We start from the raw sequence: 18,217 nt of genomic DNA on the forward strand, positions 1-18,217 counted from the left end.
AGTCATGATGGCTAGCTGCAGAAGGCTGGATGAAGCAAGTGGGGAATTTGATACCACTGATCAGCCAAATGCTCAACTCACAGTAGCCTGTGATACTGCCATGATTCAGAATGAAGCAGATCGGCGGGGTGCTGGCTGCATGGGAAATGGGGAGTCTTCACAGACGTCATCCCATAGTGCAGTGGAACCACCAGATGGCGCCAAAGCTTTGAAGGCAGTGAAATGCTACTCGTGTGGACGTCTAGGCCATATGAAGAGGGAATGCAAATATCCCAGGGCCAAGACAGAGCAGCGCAGCGAAAGCTCATCGCGTGGAAAAGGCCAGAGCAAAGGCAAAGGTCCGGTGTCCAGGACAACGCAGCACAAGGCAATGGTCTCACGCTACGCTCCAAAGGTTACAGAGGTTGCAGAGGTTGCAGAGGTCCAGAAGACGTCTAGATCTTTCTTCGTTGTTGATTCAGCTGCAACGCATCACATGTGCAACGATAAGCGACTGTTCGTGTCTTTTACACCGCAGGAAGGTGCGATTCACCAGGCGGATGACCACACTATCCCCAGTAAAGGCTACGGAACTGTTGTTCTTCACAGTTTGGACTTATCGATACAGGATGTTCTTTATGTGCCGGACGCGAAACATAATCTGCTCAGCGTTGGACAGCTGATTGAGAAGAAAATTGACGTTTCCTTTAAGAACAATAGATGCATCATCACCAAGAAAAATGATTATCAATTGTATGCTGAATTTGTTGATCGTTTGTTTCTTTTATATTATGATGATGTTGTGCAGGATGACACTTGTTGCATTGCAGGTTCTAACAAAAGTTTGCATGCAGAATGTATTCACGATTTTCATCAAAAATTTGGACATTTGCATTTTGAGGCAGTATTTAAAATGCCTGCCTTGGTTGAAGGTATGGCTATTAAACCCTGCAGGTACCACATGAAGTGCAAGGCATGCGCAGCAAACAAGGTGAAAATGGCTGCGAAAGGTAAGGTGTCTAGTAGGCAAGCTACAGAACCATACCAAATTATTCATGCTGATTTGGTTGGACCACTAGCGCCCTCTTTGGGTGGGAATAGGTACTTCATGGTTCTTATTGATGCATTTTCCAGGTATATTTATGTGTACAATCTCAAGCAGAAATCAGAGGCTTTTCCTAGGTTCAAGGAATTCTGTGCTTGGTTGGGAAATGTGCATGGTAAGAAGATGAAAATTCTTTTCACTGACCGGGGGGGGGGAATTCACTTCTCAGCAGTTTGAAGCTTTTCTGGCTGAGAAAGGAATTCAACACGATTTGTCTAGTCCTCGCTCGCCATGGCAGAATGGACTTGCAGAACGGGCAAATCAGACTTTGCTTCAAGGGTTAAAAACCTTGCTGCATGATGCAAATCTTCCAGAGAGTTATTGGGCCGAAGCTCTCTCATGTTTCACTTACAGTTATAATCGCAGGTTATCTTCAGCGATTGGTTGTACCCCCTATGAGAAGATGTTTGGCAAGAAGCCATACATCAAACACATGAAAATTTTTGGTTCGGACATGTGGGTTCACTCACCACAAAACTCCAAGTTAGACAAGCGTGGATTGCATGGTATCTTTCTAGGTTATCAGAAAGGGTCTTACAGAATAATGATGACTGACTCTAAGGAAATTAAGCTCACAAGAAGTGTTGAGTACAATGCCAAGTGGGGGGAGAATGTGGGAATTTTCCAATGTTATCCTGATGACAGTGATGAGACTGAGGATAGTCAAAAGCAACCGCAACAACCCACACCCACTGATGAAGGTTCTGATTCTGAGTCTGAAACTGAATCAGATGATTCAGAGGATTTCAAGAGTGCAAAAGCCTCTATGCGACCCTCTGAAAGCTCTGATCAAGAATTGGAGGAACCATTGTTCACAATAGGTCACTTTTCTCCTAAGAAGGAAGAGGAGAGTGTTGAAGACTTAAGGCTAATTCGCAGGTCACAGAGAGCCACAAAAGGCAGACCTCCAAAGAGATTTGCTGATGAGTTTGCTAAGATAGCAGTAACAGCTGTTAAAAGCTCCAAGAAGGTTTTTGAACCTTCAAGTTTCAAAGAAATCCAGGATTTGGATTCAAAGGAAGCTGAGCCATGGTTAAATGCCATGAAGGCTGAGCTTGATTCCTTGGAAAGGAACAAAACATGGGACCTTGTTCCAGTAGTTCCAGGAATGAAATTGCTTGGAAGCAAATGGGTCTTCAAAGCGAAGACTGATCAAAATGGCAAGATAGTCAGACACAAAGCCAGATTGGTAGCCAGAGGATTTGCTCAGGTACCAGGTGAAGACTATCACGAGACCTACTCACCCACAGTGAGGTATGAGAGCATTAGGCTTATGCTCAAGCTAGCTGCAGAAGAAAATCTACACATTAGTCACCATGATGTGAATACAGCTTTTCTGTACGGATCTCTAAATGAATCACTTTATATGCTCCCACCTGATGGCGTACAGGTAAAACAGGGATTTGTTTGTGCTCTGAAAAAGTCCCTTTATGGTCTCAAACAAAGTGCACGGTGTTGGCGGATGTCAGGGTTTCTGGGAGAGAGGAGGAGATGACAGAGGAGACGGAGAGCGAGTGGGAGGAGGGGCAGAAGGATGAGGAAGAAGATGACGGAATTCTGAGGGAATCCACGAGTCTGAGCAGCGAGTCAGAGGATTCTCAAAAGGGGGTTACCTTAATCAAGCAAAGGGGAGGAGAAGGGAGAAGCGGAGAGGAGCCCAGTGGAAGACAGAGGAAGCAAGAGACGTCTCAGCCGGAACGGAGTAAAGGGGGTGGAGTCGTCAGCCTCTCGGAGGGAGCAGGATTAGGAGAGAACAGAGAGAGGGGGTTGGAGCAGGGTGTTCAGCCGGAAAGGGTGGAGAGCAGAGCAGGGGGTGGTGTAGCGGTCGAAAGAAAGGTCAGCAGCAACGTACGCGCGCCAAGTTCAAACGTAGAGGCGCGCGGAAGTGGAGAGAGCTCAGGGGAGGAGCCCGGCCCTAAAGCCAGAAAGAGGGGGGAAGAGGCGGCAGAGGATTCAGCCTCAGGCGAGTCACGGAGAGAGGGAACCCAGGGGGGCAGGAAGACCCTGCGGAAAAGAAAGGAGAGGAAGAGGTGGTCTAGAGCCAGGCTATTAAGTTGGTGCGGAAGAGGGGAGGAGTCAGAGGGGACTTCAGCGGTCTAACGTGGCAGACGTACGGCCACAATGCTGAACTGTATGAGAAGCAGAAATGTTCAATAAACTTTTCCTGTAAATAAGCTGCAACGGAGTGAGGTCTCTTGTGAGCTGGGACCAGTCCTGGGTGGCCGTGACAGTAAGTCCCCTCTCCGAAAGCAAAAATTTTTTTTTGCGAAGCTCACGAACGGGAGCAGCCATGAGCGCTGAGGAGCAGCTGGTTGCATTGCGGAATCAGGTTACCGCTCTCACATCGGCAGTCATTGCTTCGCAGAAGAAGAATGACGACTTGGAGAAGACGTGCCAGGATTTGCAGGCAAGGTGGGAGCGCGCGGACAAGGCGGGGGCCCCAGGATCCAGAGCGGAGGGCATTGCGCTTGGACGGAGGGGGGGTGCCCTAGTTCCGCATTTTAATGGCAACTTGCAAGACTATCCCAATTTCAGAGCGGACGTTGTATATGCACTGCACTTACTCCGTCACGATTTTAAAGATGAGGAGGAGAAAGTGGGGTTCATTGTTTCGCACCTGCATGGGGAGGCCAGGGCTGGGCTACGCAATTTGTGGCGCGAAGATGGACCGGCCCGTCGCGATTCAACTGCGTTCATCAAAGCGATGGATTCTTGTTTTCAATCCTCTGTGGATGTGGACATTGCGCGCCGTCAAATGCACGGGCTGAGGCAGGGGAAAGCGACTGTGCGCCAATACCATTCTAAGTTTTTTGCATTGCTCACCGCCTTAGATTGGCCAAAGGACAGTAAGCCGGTCAGAGATCTTTTTTGGGAGGGATTGAGCCCCCCCATCAAGGATGAGATCGCTAGGGGGGACAGACCCCAGACCCTAGAAGACGTGGTGCACCGGGCTTTAGCTATTGGAATTCGACATGAGGGGCGTCCGTGGCACGAGGAGGACGGGCCCCAAGCGCGTGCGCAAGCAAGGACTCTCCCTTTTGTGCACAGGGACTTCAGCCGTGCGCACCCCTCGCCAATGGGGAAGGACAGAGAGGAGCCAATGGAGATTGGTGGTGCTAGGGCTCAGAAGCCATCCCAGAGCCCTGTCCCTGGTGCAGCCAAAGCGAAGCCTCCTAGAGGAACCAGGAAGTGTTACATCTGTGACAGTGCGCACCATATGGCGAAAGAGTGCCCCCAGAGGCTCCAGAAGCACACTGCAGCGCTGGCAACTGTAACAGCAGAGGTGCAACCAGGGGAGCAGCTTCAGGGAAACGACAGTGCCTGGCTGGAAGCAGAGCTACTGGGGCTCAGCCAGGCGGATCTGTAGACAAGCCCCCAGCATCACTGCAGAGCGTGGACCCTTTGCCTCCCAAACCGGCAGTTCTGCTCACAGCAACACTCCAGTTGCCTGATGGGAGACTCCTCGAGGTTCCAATAACGATCGATTCGGGAAGCAACGCCGACTTCATGGGACTGCAGTTCGTTAAGCAGCACAACATGGCGCTCCTGCCTGCAACGACGCCTCTGAACGTGGTCACGGTGGACGGCAGGAAGTTGCTGGGGGGGCAAGTGGTGCAGCAAACCCCTCCCATGATGATGCAGATTGGCAACCATCGAGAACTTATTAGTTTCAATGTCACCCACTTATCGGACACACCCATCGTGTTAGGCATGAGTTGGCTGGAGAGGCACAGTCCCGCGGTTGCGTGGTACCAGAGGCAGATCAACTTTTGTTCATCGTATTGTGCTCAGCATTGCTTTCAGACCGATCAGGGAGGAGAAGCTGAGCAGCCATTGCATCTGGGTATGGTGCAAACAGTGCCTCACAAGTACCAGGAATTCTTGGAGGTTTTCTGTGAGAAGGAAGCTGACAAGTTGCCGCCTCATAGACCTTACGACTGCGCGATTGATTTAGTGCCAGGGGCGCAATTGCCTGCTGCCAAGCTGTACTCCATGTCGGAGGACGAAATGCAAGAGCTTCGGGAGTTCATAGACCATAACCTCAAGCGAGGTTTCATCCAGGAATCTAAAGCAGCGGGAGGCAGCCCTGTTTTCTTTGTGAAGAAGAAGGACACGCCCCAAAAAAGGCTTATAGTGGATTACAGGTTCATCAACAGCTTGACTAAGCCCAAAGCTTTCCCCATGCCCAAAATTGACGACCTTTTAGCGACCGTCAGGAGGGGCAAGATTTTCACCAAGCTGGACCTACGTGGAGCTTACAATCTCATCCGCATCCGGAAAGGAGATGAGTGGAAGACCGCCATGTTCACCCCTCTGGGCACATACGAATACAGAGTCATGCCTTTCGGCCTCCAAAATGGCAGCCACGTTTTTCAAGCATTTATGCACCACGTGCTAGCAGGTCTCCTCTACAAAAAGTGTGTCTGCTTTCTCGACGATATCCTGATTTTCTCGGAATCGCCGGAGGATCACGATAAGGACGTGAGGGAGGTCCTGCAGAGGCTGAAGGAACACAGGCTGTACGCCAAGTTGGAAAAGTGCCAGTTTGATGTCAGAGAGGTTGATTTCCTTGGCTACAAGTTGTCCGACGAGGGACTGGCCATGGACAGGGCTAAGGTTCAAGCGCTGTTGGACTGGAAAAGCCCTCGAAATCGGAAAGAGGTCCAGAGGTTCATCGGCTTTGCCAATTTTTACCGCAAGTTTATTAAAGGTTTTGCGAACGCGACGGCGGCGATCACTGACACCCTCAGTTCCAAGAAGAAGAAGTTCGTCTGGACCGAACAAGCGGAGCGGTCCTTCCGGACGCTTAAAGGTCTTTTCGCCTCCGAAGAGCAGCTGCTCCACGTGAATCCCGGCAGACCCATGCGGGTAGAGACCGATGCGTCAGATAGAGCGGTTGGGGCCGTTCTTTTGCAAGAGGATTCACAAGGCAACTGGCGACCGGGTGCGTTCTACTCCCGGAAGCTCAGCAAGACGGAGCGCAATTATACCATATGGGACAGGGAGTTGTTGGCCATTCATGCAGCTTTCAAAGCGTGGCGACACTTCTTAATAGGAGCCAAGCACACGGTGCAGGTCCGCACGGATCACAAGAACTTAGAGTATTGGCGGACGGCTAAGTTGCAGACCCAGCGACACATGCGCTGGGCGGAGTTCTTTGCGGACTTCGACTTCAAGATAGAATACATCCCAGGAGACTCCAATGTTATTGCAGACGCGCTGTCCCGAAAGCCGCAATACTTGGAGGAAGCAGCTCCAATCGCAGCAAAGCACATTTTCGCACCGCAGGCGTGGACGTGCGCTACCATCGCAGTCGACCTGGACGCGGTGCGACGCGCGTTGCAAAGGGATCAGTTTGCACAGTCTAAGATGGAGGAGCTACGCGGAGGGTCGCGACACAACGATGAGTTTCAATTACAAGATGGACTTTTGACTCGTAAGGGTGCCCTTTACGTGCCCACCGACGATCTTCGAGCCAAGGTTTTGCAACAGTTGCATGACGCCCCTAGTGCAGGCCATTTCGGCAAAGAGAAGACGATGGAGTTGGTGGCTAGAGACTTTTGGTGGCCCCAGATGAGAGGAGAGGTGGCGGACTACGTCGCCAGGTGTGATATCTGCCAGAGGTCCAAACCAGTGCACCAGAAGCAGGCGGGATTGCTAGAACCGCTGGAGACACCGCAGCAACCGTGGGAGAGGGTAGCGTTGGACTTTGTTACAGACCTGCCCAGCTCCAGAGGTAAGACGGCGGTGTTAGTGGTGGTGGACTTGTTCACCAAGATGGCGCACTTCATCCCTTGTGCCAAGGTGGCGACGGCAGAACAGACCGCAAAGCTCTTCATCGATCACGTCTTCAGAGTGCATGGACTTCCGCAGTCCGTCTTGTCCGACAGGGGGCGCCAGTTTGTTTCCACTTTCTGGCGAAAGCTTCTGGGCATCTTGCACGTCAAAATCAACCTGACATCGGCGAGGCATCCACAAACCAACGGTCAAGCGGAGAGGGTCAACGCGATCATGCAGCAGTACCTGCGGTGCTACGCCAACCAGCGACCTGCGGCGTGGGTGGACTATCTGCCGATGGCTGAATTCGCCTACAACAACACGAAACACGCTTCCACCGGGGTGACGCCTTTCTTCGCGAACAATGGCCGTCATCCCAGAACCTTCCCGAGATTTGCGGCACCAGGAGGGGGGGGGCCTCAAGATGCCGACCAGTTTGCAGCGGAGTTGCAAGAGGTGCACGAGGAGCTGCGGAGACATTTGGAGCTGGCAAAACAGGCGTATAAGGTGCAGGCCGATAAGCACAGGAGGGCGGGAGAGGACATCCAGGTTGGGGACTGGGTGTGGTTAGCAGCCCACGCGATGCCGGCCAGGTCATTGGCCAAGAAGAAGTTAGGACACAGGCAGCTAGGGCCATATCAAGTTGAGGCTAAGATCAATCCGGTGGCTTTTCGTCTAGCCCTTCCGGAAGGTTCCAGGGTGCACCCGGTCTTTCATAGGTCGGTGCTCACTCCCTACAAAACCCCACACAGGTTTCAAGAGTCAGGAGCACCCCCAGAGCCACGTAGGAGGGCGCCTGAGAGGGGGGAATCGCCAAGACCAGAACCTCTTAACGAGGTCACAGAGATACTGGACTCGAGATGGGGGGAGGAGGGAGTTGAATATTTTCTCGCCAGGGAAGGCACACCAGCCGCTGCTAATAGTTGGGTGCCAGGCTACGAGTTAGACGAACCCCTTTTGAAAGAAGAGTTCCATGCACTTTTCCCACATAGACCCATGCCAGCTGAGTACTTTGATGACTGGCTTTTCACACCCACATTGTCTGATAGCACGTTCAGGGGTTTCTCTTCCCCCGAGGAAAGAACACCAGAATCAAGCCCGCCCAGGGGATCGTGCTCGGGGGTGGACACGGAAACCCCTTATTGGTGGGAGGAGCAGCCAGAGGAGGAATGGCGTAAGAGGTGGCTGATAGGTCCTTGGCGGGCAGCACCGGAGGAAGTAGCGATGGAAGCAGAGACTGAGAAGCATTTGGGGGAAGAACCCGACTTCGAATACACTTACACAGAACTGCCAGCGGAGAACATTGACGTAGACGACCTGTATCCTGAGCCTACCCCCGAAGAGCCGCAGTTTCCACAACCGGTCCCCGGCGAGCGGGAGGGGGGAAGGGGGGGCTTCGAGGGGGGGATGGATGTCAGGGTTTCTGGGAGAGAGGAGGAGATGACAGAGGAGACGGAGAGCGAGTGGGAGGAGGGGCAGAAGGATGAGGAAGAAGATGACGGAATTCTGAGGGAATCCACGAGTCTGAGCAGCGAGTCAGAGGATTCTCAAAAGGGGGTTACCTTAATCAAGCAAAGGGGAGGAGAAGGGAGAAGCGGAGAGGAGCCCAGTGGAAGACAGAGGAAGCAAGAGACGTCTCAGCCGGAACGGAGTAAAGGGGGTGGAGTCGTCAGCCTCTCGGAGGGAGCAGGATTAGGAGAGAACAGAGAGAGGGGGTTGGAGCAGGGTGTTCAGCCGGAAAGGGTGGAGAGCAGAGCAGGGGGTGGTGTAGCGGTCGAAAGAAAGGTCAGCAGCAACGTACGCGCGCCAAGTTCAAACGTAGAGGCGCGCGGAAGTGGAGAGAGCTCAGGGGAGGAGCCCGGCCCTAAAGCCAGAAAGAGGGGGGAAGAGGCGGCAGAGGATTCAGCCTCAGGCGAGTCACGGAGAGAGGGAACCCAGGGGGGCAGGAAGACCCTGCGGAAAAGAAAGGAGAGGAAGAGGTGGTCTAGAGCCAGGCTATTAAGTTGGTGCGGAAGAGGGGAGGAGTCAGAGGGGACTTCAGCGGTCTAACGTGGCAGACGTACGGCCACAATGCTGAACTGTATGAGAAGCAGAAATGTTCAATAAACTTTTCCTGTAAATAAGCTGCAACGGAGTGAGGTCTCTTGTGAGCTGGGACCAGTCCTGGGTGGCCGTGACAGCACACAAAACTCACTGAAGTATTGTTTACTCTAGGTTTTCAGCAAGGGAAAGCTGATCCATGTGTATTTGTCAAAGAGGAGGGGCAAAAGAAATTGTATTGTTTGTTTTATGTTGATGATCTTTTATTCTTTTGGAAAGATGTCACAATGTACAATAACGCCCTAGCTCAACTGAAAGAGCACTTTGACAGGAAAGATCTTGGTGAGGTAAACAACTACCTATCTCTGGAAATAGAGAGAGATCAAGATGGTAACATTCTAGTACACCAGTCACGGAAAATTGCTGATGTGTTAAGCAAACTAAACCTGATGGATGCTAACCCTGTAGACACACCGATGACAACAGGTTATCAGCTAGATGACACTGAAGAAGCATTTTCTGACACTACACTGTACAGAAGTGTGCTAGGCAAGCTAAACTTCATTGCCAGATGTTCAAGACCAGACATTGCTGTTAGCTGTAATTTGCTAAGCAGACAAGTCAACAATCCTACTGTTAAGGATTGGAAAGCTCTGAAACGCATAGCGCGGTATTTGAAAGGCACTATGCATTACAGACTGAGATTTAACAATCAGAAGACTGGTGGTCTTGAGATATTTGCAGATGCAAGTTTTGGAAGTGACACTACAGACAGGAAAAGTACGTCTGGAGTTTGCTATAAGTACAATCAGGGTCTATTTGATTGGTCATGCAAGAAGCAAACAACAGTTAGCTTAAGTACTTGTGAAGCTGAACTGAATGCACTGTCTTATTCACTTAAGGATTGTGAATGGTTGTTACAATTGTGCAAAGACATGAAAATTCCTGTCAAATGTCCAATCCAGGTTTACCAGGACAACAAAGCATGTTTGGCTTTGCTGAATTCTGAAGGTTGTAAGCAAAGCACGAAGCACTTACAATTGAAGGTGCAACATGCTAGGGAACGTATTCAGAAGGGACTCGTAACGGTGTCCTATATGCCAGGTAATGAAATTCCTGCTGATGTATTGTCCAAGATTGTATCAAGGGATCAACACTGTACCTATGTGCAGAAGTTGGGTTTGTACTGATATTGTACGAACACGCTGCCCAGAGATGTTCACAGAAAGGGGGAGGATGTTGGTTTCTGCTTTCTTCTCTGTGCAGCGAAGTGCTTGTCACGAGACAGGTTGTTTACATTCCACAGTCTGTACTGTTGGAGGTTTTCTCACGGGAAAGGAGACTGGATATGACGTACACTGGTTTCCTGTTTTTCACTGTTCTTTGCAGTTTCGGTTTGGGATTCTCTCCGTGCTTTAGAGGAGAGATGACGCTTTCTCTGCTCCGGCAGAGGGAAAATGTTTTTCTGTAACTTACCAGCTTTGAACTGTAAATAAAGTAGTATAGAGCATGTTGGCTCATACTTTTCATCATTCCGCTGTGCACTGGACACTGCTTATCTCCAACATCCAGCTCTGCGGCAGTGTGCATGTGCCTCGAAGGCACGTAAATGGAGTTGCCCTTCTCAACGATCAGCAGCTGCTCCATGCAGTGGCAGCTGGTCCCTTAGGGCAAACCAGGCACTACCCCACCAACCGGACTTTCCTCTCAGGTACCCGCACCTGCCTGCCTTCTGACTCAAATCCAGTCCAGATGGTGGCTCTAGCTCTCTGCTTTGGTCTCTCCCCTAGTCTCAACGTGGCCCTTGTAGAACTCGGCAGAGGAGAACGGAGACGAAACCAGAATTTGCCATCGCTGCTTGACTCTGGGTCCGCTTGCGATTGGCAGCACGGGAGGCAGAAAGCCCAGTCTCATGATGCAGGCGCCAGCCCCCTCTGGCCCCAAGAGCCAGTTTTCTCCTTGTCTCTGTGCTCAGCAACTGCTGCACAGGCTGTGTCACTCTGGCTTACTCTCACCACCTGAGCACTGGCATTTGGGAAGCGGTAGTGGCTGCTTTGGGGTGGCTCAGGGAAATGTCACTCCTCTCGAAATCAAATCGACTTGGGTGTATTATCCTAGCCACAAGGAGACCGTGGTGACTGTCAATTTGGACAGCTGTAGACATTTAGAATCATGGAGGATATGTTGATCAGTGGCTCCGGTCAGGGCTATTTCTTGCCACTATTATCACAAACCACATGCTTTTGATTACCAGTTTCTGGGGAACATGATGGACAGAGTGCTCTTGTCCCCGTGTCCCTATGGACTCCCAAGGGCATGTGGTTGGCCATTGTGGGAACAGAATGCTGATCTAACCCAGCGAGGCTCCTGTGTTCTTTAGCATGCACCAGCTACTCTTGCACTAAGCATGTGTCATTCCCCACACCAATACTCTCTCTCCTCTCTCTCTCTCTCTCTCTCTCTCTCTCTCTCTCTCTCTCTCTCTCTCTCTCTCTCTCTCTCTCTCTCCAGGGGCGGGGAGTATTGGCGGGGGGGGAGGGGGGATGAACTGGGTCCTAATCAACAGCTGCCCTGGGGATGAGGGGATCAAATTCTCCATCCTTGCCAACTCCTTTCAGTGATGGGCTGCTTGCCACTGCTGTGCTCCTAAAGCTCTCTTGCTCCCCCTCCTCTCTTTCTCTTTCTCTTGAATGTGGTAGCTTGAGATAGAAATAACCACCCTGAACATTCCTGGAGAGGAAGATGGGAAGGAGGCCGGAGGCATTGTTCACCAGCTGCTGTGTGCTGCATTGCCCAGACAAAGTCGTGGGCTGGGGCTCCAGCTGTTGCTCAGTTTCTACCCCTGCCTCTGCAACGTGCTCTAGACAAGGGGTGGTGAACATGTGACCCCCTCATCTCATCATGCTGGCTGGGGCTGCAGCCCATCAACCTATGAAGGCCCATCCATGTTCTGTTGCTGTTTTTGTTACTTATTTCCTGCCCTTCACCCTAAGGTCCCAGGGCAGGTTCCAACCATTTAAATAAAATGTTAGCCAAACCTCATGTCCACAGCTGCATATTCAGTAAGCTTTTGGGTGAACTGCACATCCGGAGTGGCAGGATTACTAGCTGCATATTAATAGGGGGAGGGGGAGCTTGGATTTGGGGTGCGAGCAATTAGTTTTTTGTTTCCCCACTTGAGATGCTTGCTGTGGCTAGGGCCGGGCGATATATTTTCAAATCAGCTTGAAGTCTAGATAGTGAGACTGGTTTCATAATTTCTGACCTGGCAATATATTGCGAATCATGATGTGTGTGTGTGTACTATGCAAAAAACACCATGTGGGGGGAAACTGTGAAGCCAGACAATGCTTCTTTAGATTCCTGCAGCCCCTGTGGACTCTGCCGGTTCAGCTTTCCCCTGCCCTCCTGCAGGGGGCAGCCGAAATCACAATGCGGGGGAAACCGTGAAGCCAGCCAATGCCTCTACATAGCTCCATCTTATTTCAGACATCGTGATATATTGGTGTATTGCAATGTTTAGCTAGTGATATATCACCGTGTTGAAAGCCAGCTATCGCCCAGCCCTAGTTCTGGCCTCAGAGGGCAAGAGTTGTCCACCCAGCTGGAGCAAGGAAAGAATGCATACAGGCACACATTCTGTCAGGCTCTCATGCCAGTCCCGCTTGTCATTGGACCTCCAGGAGAAGCAGTTTCTGGATATCGTACCCCAGGATGGTGATGACTCCACTGAGTGGCCAAGGAGATCTGGCTTTTGGTGGACCACCTCTTCAAGAATGCCTGCCACCAGGTGAGCTGAGGGGGACGGTACCATTGAAAGGATGGGTGTGGGCTGGAATCCAGTACCAGTTTTGGGGTGTGCAGGTTCCAAACGTCCCAATTGATTTATATCTTAGCTACCGACTCGCTGTTACGAGCTCCTGCTGTGAGTATAGTGGCACCTTGGTGGAGCGCAGCGGGTGGGACATCCAGCATACGGCCTTAGAGCGGCTCAGAAGAACCCGAGTGTTCCCAACCATTGTCTGTCTATCCCTAGCAAAGCGGCTCTCTGAGACTCGCCACTAGAAGACGCGGGGAATGATTTCACTCTCCCATTGCCCCAAATCAGGAGAAGGGTAGTAGGAATGCTACTGTGGAAAGCAGGGGGGATACAATTCTCAGCCCTTGTGCCAGCTCTCTTGGTGAGGGGCTTCTCTCCATTGTGGCATTCCTCGACCTCACGTTATGCACCCCAGGGCTGGATTGTTCTTCATGCTATCCAGGATGTACCTCATCCCTTCCGAACGCATGGGTGATACTCTGCTTCAGGAGGACCTCTTCCAGACCCCGGGGACGCAGGACGAGCTGCAGGAGAGAATTGAGTGCCTGGACACCAGCATTCCCGAGACGATCCGTATCCTCTTGGGGGGCATTGTTGGGGAGCAGGGCTGCTTGGTGGTTTTCTTTCGCTCTAGGCTGGAGTGGACCTCACTTTTATATGCCTGGTGGCTTAGGTTCCTAGGCCAGCCCATCCTTAAGGCTCTGGGACACAGCACAATGAAATGCCCACAGTCAAGTCCAGTCATGCATCCAAACAGCTCCACAGCTTTAACCCCCATTTGAAAACTGTTGGAAATTCAAGCCCTTCTCATGATAAGCTGGCAGCAGTCCAGGCACCCGGCTTGATTCCCTGTTGACCTCCCTGGCTGCATTCCCCAGCAGACGCAGGCAAGGTCTCGATCGGCGATTCTTCTCAAACGTGAGAAGAACACACCCCTCTTTCCTGCCTCCCCCAGAAACGTATTTACATGCTTTTATTTCTGTCTTTGCAGCGTTACAAAAAACAGGACTGCTCTCTTCTAAGAGAGTCTGTGTACTGGTCCAGTAAACGCTTCCACTGCGCAACCAGCAACAGTTCTCTTTGCAGAGCATTAATTAAGACCAGTGCAGAGATTCTTGTTGCAATACAAGCTTCAAAGTCTCAGCAGCAAAGAAATAACAACACAGGGAAGCCTGTCTTTCCAAAGACAGGTTTATTGCAGAAAGATAACAGAAAGACCTCTGGAGCTTTCAGACATTTTTGCTTCACGCCCCACAGGCAGAGAAAACAAACACTCTTTATATACTGAGCAACTTAACAACTTAACGAGCTTGACTACTTAAAGTCACATGACATTGCTAACTTGCCAGCGTCTTAGGTTTCACACCCTAACATCTTCAAACTCCAGCAGTGTTGTGACTAAAACTTCCTGTACATCCTGTACAGCTCATATTACACTGTGAGGTAATTCCGGTGCTGCGCACTGTGAAATGACTGCCCCTCTGTTCCCACAGCAGTCCCAACATTCCCATCATGTTTACACTTCAAGCTAGGACTTTGCAGCTGCATTGCTTCATTATCGTAACAAAAACATCAGCCTGGCTAGATAGAGCAGAGGTGGGGAATCTTGACAGGCCCACAGGCCCCACATCTAGCATCATACGTGGTGTCAGGTGTGGAGACATGGCTGCAAAGGAGCTTCAAGGGTGCGTTCAATTGTTCTTTGGCAAGCAGGGTTTGTTGACCGCACTTTTGGAGTTGACCACTAGTATTTGTTGTTTGGATTGAAACCATGCCTGCAGAAGGACATTTCCTCAGCAGATCAGCTTTGCAGGCAGCTTCGTCAAGAGGGGAGGTGTGGGATAATTACAGTGGGGTGGCTCAGTTGGTAGAGCGTGACACTCTTAATCTCAGGGCTGTGGGTTCAAGGTCCACCTTGCGCCAAAAGGGGAAACTTGCAAGGTGGGCCCAGATGTATAAGGACCAAGCTTCTTGCTTTGGACCAGCCTGGGAAGGAGGCAGGCTGCAGGTAACAGGACAGAACACTTCCCTTGCCAGGCTGTCAATAGCTGGCAGTGACCACTCGGTGGCCGAAGCTCTGCTCATCTTCCTGGAGGCAGTGCCAGAACCAGTCCTTTGCTATGAACTGTATCAGCGCTGCCTTGAGTGCTCACATGACAGCCACCTCTGTCGCCAGGTCGGCCCCAGAGCCCCATCTCTTCCTGGCTGGTCTGTGGTGTGTACAGAAGCATAGAATCAGAAGGGATTTCCAAAATCATCTAGTCCAAATGTTGCCGCAAGTAACAGGAGATCCACTAAAACATCCCTGAAAGCCAGTAAACCGGCACACTGGCAGGAGGGCTAGTCTGGTCTGGGAAGCCTTGTTAACTGCAGAGGTTGCTGATGTCTCCTTTGATAACCATCCCTCTCGGTTGTGGAGGGGGGTGGGGTGCGCACATGTTGCCTTTTTGCTTTCTGACCAGGACTTGTAACAATAGCCCACCTGTTTCAGTGAACCTCGAAGCGGCCATATACTGGGCCATCTAGCTCAGTATTGTCGAAATTGACAAGCAGTGGCTCTCCAGGATTTCAGACAAGGGATGTTCCCTACCCTCCTGGGAGATGCTGGGGGTGGAGCCTGAGACTTTCTGCATGAAAAGCAGGTGGTTTACTGCAGAGCTATGGCCTTTCCCCCAAGATATCTCAGTTGGTAGAGCATAAGACTCTTCATCTCAGTGTCCTGAGTTCGAGTCCCACCTTAGGCATTGCAGGGGGTTCGATTAGTTAACCCTCGTGGTCCCTTCCGACTCTACAGTTGTATTATTCCCCAAAGTTCCCAGCAGAGTTCTAGTCCGGTTACCATTTTAAACATTCTTTTTTTTATGCCAGGTCTAAACCTGCAAACATAACAAGTACACCGTGCTAGTGATCCATGCCCCTCCTCTAGCAAAGCTCTGCACTGAAACTCCAAACCGCCCCTCCCTGTCTTGCAGGTGATCTGCCAGTTGCCGCGGTCGCACCAGAACGTGTTCCGCTTCCTGGTGGCTTTCCTGCGGGAGCTGCTGAAATACTCTGAGAGCAACAACGTCAGTGGCAACATGCTAGGTAAGGCCTGCCTGTCCTGGCTGGGAGCTGGCCTTCCTCCTGCTCCCGCCTCCTCTCATGCAAATGTTTTCGCTTCCCTGCAGCCACCCTCTTCGCCAGCCTCCTGCTACGGCCTCTGCCCAACGTTCTGCCGAGTGCCACCGGCTTCCTCCTGGGCTTCCTGCTGGGGCCGGATGACTATGAAAGGTGCCAAGCATGACTGGAGACGAAGTTGGGAGGGAAGAGGCAAGGCCCAGCCTCTGTTCTCTGCTGCCTGCCCTTCCCCTTGTGCCATCTTGCCATGTGCCAGCTCCCTTCCCTGTGCTTCGCCCTTTCCACCTTTTCCTCTTGACTCCTGACACGGTTGCACACTTGGCTTTCCACATGGTTCCAGGGCATTGGCAGCAGGTTCAGGGTGCTTGGGGAGGGACCCTGTTGGAGGACAGTCATTCCCCTGCCCATCCTACTACCACCACTGCTGCTCTCAGTCCCTGCGCAGTAGTCCACGCTCTCCCCTTCTGCTGCAGCTGAGCATGTGCTACTCTTGGTGGGTACCAGGCATAAGGATTCCTGTCCTGTCCTGGGATTGCAGGACCTCTTTCTCTGTCCCCCCAGCCTTGATGCTCATCAAGAAGGGGCAGGGCAGCCATTGTGGCCCACGTACCCCTTAGCCTGCTCTCCATAGTTCAGCTATCTGTCCCCATTCTGCCAAGTAGAGTTCTAGGGTGTTCATTCTTCATGAAACACTAAGCACTGCCTAAAGGGACCAGGGAGGAGGAGGGGGTGCAGGCTGGGCAGCAGGAGGGGAGCTGAGGCAGTGGGCACAGCTGGGTTGGGTTGGGCTCCCCACCCGACCCCAAGTTCTGCAACTTTGTCTTTCTGCTTTTCTGTCCTGGGTTCCTGTACTTGGTGCACACACACTCTTAATTTATTGGGAAACGGTTGTTTCAAAATGAAAGATCCGTTGTGCAGAGATTGTTCTGGTGTTTGGAGGGGAGCTACACTTGCCTTTGCTGGTTTCTCCACTGCTCTGAAGCTCAGCCAGACTTTCCAAATGCAGCCGCCTTGGGCCCTCGCAGCACACATGAGGGAGAGGCTGTGGGGCATCAGGTCGTGCAGATACCATGGAATCTGACTTCGCTCTTCACAACAAGGCTTGCAGGTGCAAGCTTCCCCAAGGTGTTTCTCAATTGCTCTCCTTCCTCATACTGCTTGCAGCTTGCAAGTTTCAGCCCAGCAGCAGCTGGCTGCGAATTATTGCATAGACTCTTGAGGGGAGGTCTGCCCTCCCCTCTCCCCATTAAGCTTTGTCTCCAGAGCTCAGTGGTAGGAGGGAGAACAGAGGTAGAAAAAGAACTGGGCTTGGCTTGAGGGGGTTATGAGAGCATATGCGCACCTGGTGCCAAGGGATAAGGCTGCAGAACTGAGCAGAGCACACTTAAGAGCAGGAGGAGGTGAGCCCTGCTCCCGCCACCACCACCAACAGCAACTCCTAGATGCCCACTTGTTCTTCTCAAGGGAGTCCCCAAAATGACCAAAGGAGACTGGAGCTCTGAGAGCAGCTATGGAGACTGCAGAGTCTGGATGGGAGCTCTTTTATTACTTACAGTATTTTCATTTGAAGTGGGATGGAGTGGAGGCTAGATGGATCACTTTGGGCGGGGGAAGCAGGCGGAGAGCAGTGGAACGGGATTGGGAACTTCCCCCTTCCCCACTGAAATAATCCAACTGGGCACCCTAGGAATTGGCAGAGCCAACCTGCGCATGAGGCGTTGCGAGGCCATTGGCTCAAGGGGGGGCAGATCAAGGTCCATAGAGCACCATGCTTGCTGCCATGCCACTGTTGTGACCACGGTCAGGCCCTTGTGAGGGTTTTGCCAAAACAACCTGCTCCTCTCCAGCCTCCTTTCCTAAAGGAGAAGCAGAGGCAGGGCTCAGGGTGCTTCTGCCTCAAGCAAAAACATCCTCAGCTGGTCCTGGCAGTGGACATTAGAAATTGCTTTCAATATGGAAAAGAGTGGAGTGCAGGAAAGTGGGGGGAGGGGAGTGTGTTAAAGGAAAAGGGAGGAGTTTTCCAAACTAAAATTGGGGTTGAAGACAGAGCTCGATTGAGTCACAAAAGGGGCTTCTGCCAGCCCAGTGGAATTTCCGGCTCCCCACATCCCAGCGTCTTAAAACACAAGAAGAGCTTGGGGAGTCAATTTTGTGCATAAGGTAGATGTTTGGCATGGTCTGTCCTTGATGTGAAAAGAGGGTCCTTTCAATATTTACTTTGGTGAACTACAGCTCCCACAACAACAACTCTGAAGGTGGCGCAGATGTTCAGAGCGGGGTGCTGATAATGCCAAGGTCATAAGTTTGATCCCTGTATAGGCCAACTGCATTATTCCTGCATTGTAGGGGATGGAACTAGATCAGTGGTTCCTAATTGG

General features: G+C 51.6%; 1 pseudogene across 1 annotated transcript in view; it reads left to right on the plus strand.

The window, feature by feature from the left end:
- LOC309361238 (inositol polyphosphate 5-phosphatase OCRL-like) overlaps positions 1–17,058 on the plus strand; it is a 36,424-nt pseudogene extending 19,366 nt beyond the window's left edge. The window contains exons 8-13 of the transcript in view: positions 12,586–12,692; positions 13,211–13,295; positions 14,771–14,898; positions 15,695–15,806; positions 15,890–15,992; positions 17,004–17,058. The product of the transcript in view is annotated as an inositol polyphosphate 5-phosphatase OCRL-like (transcript). The remainder of the gene's footprint in view (positions 1–12,585; positions 12,693–13,210; positions 13,296–14,770; positions 14,899–15,694; positions 15,807–15,889; positions 15,993–17,003) is intronic.
- The last annotated feature ends 1,159 nt before the right edge of the window (positions 17,059–18,217 follow it).

Source organism: Podarcis melisellensis (genome assembly GCF_964234715.1).
Source record: "Podarcis melisellensis genome assembly, chromosome: W".
Classification (NCBI taxonomy): Eukaryota; Metazoa; Chordata; class Lepidosauria; order Squamata; family Lacertidae; genus Podarcis; species Podarcis melisellensis.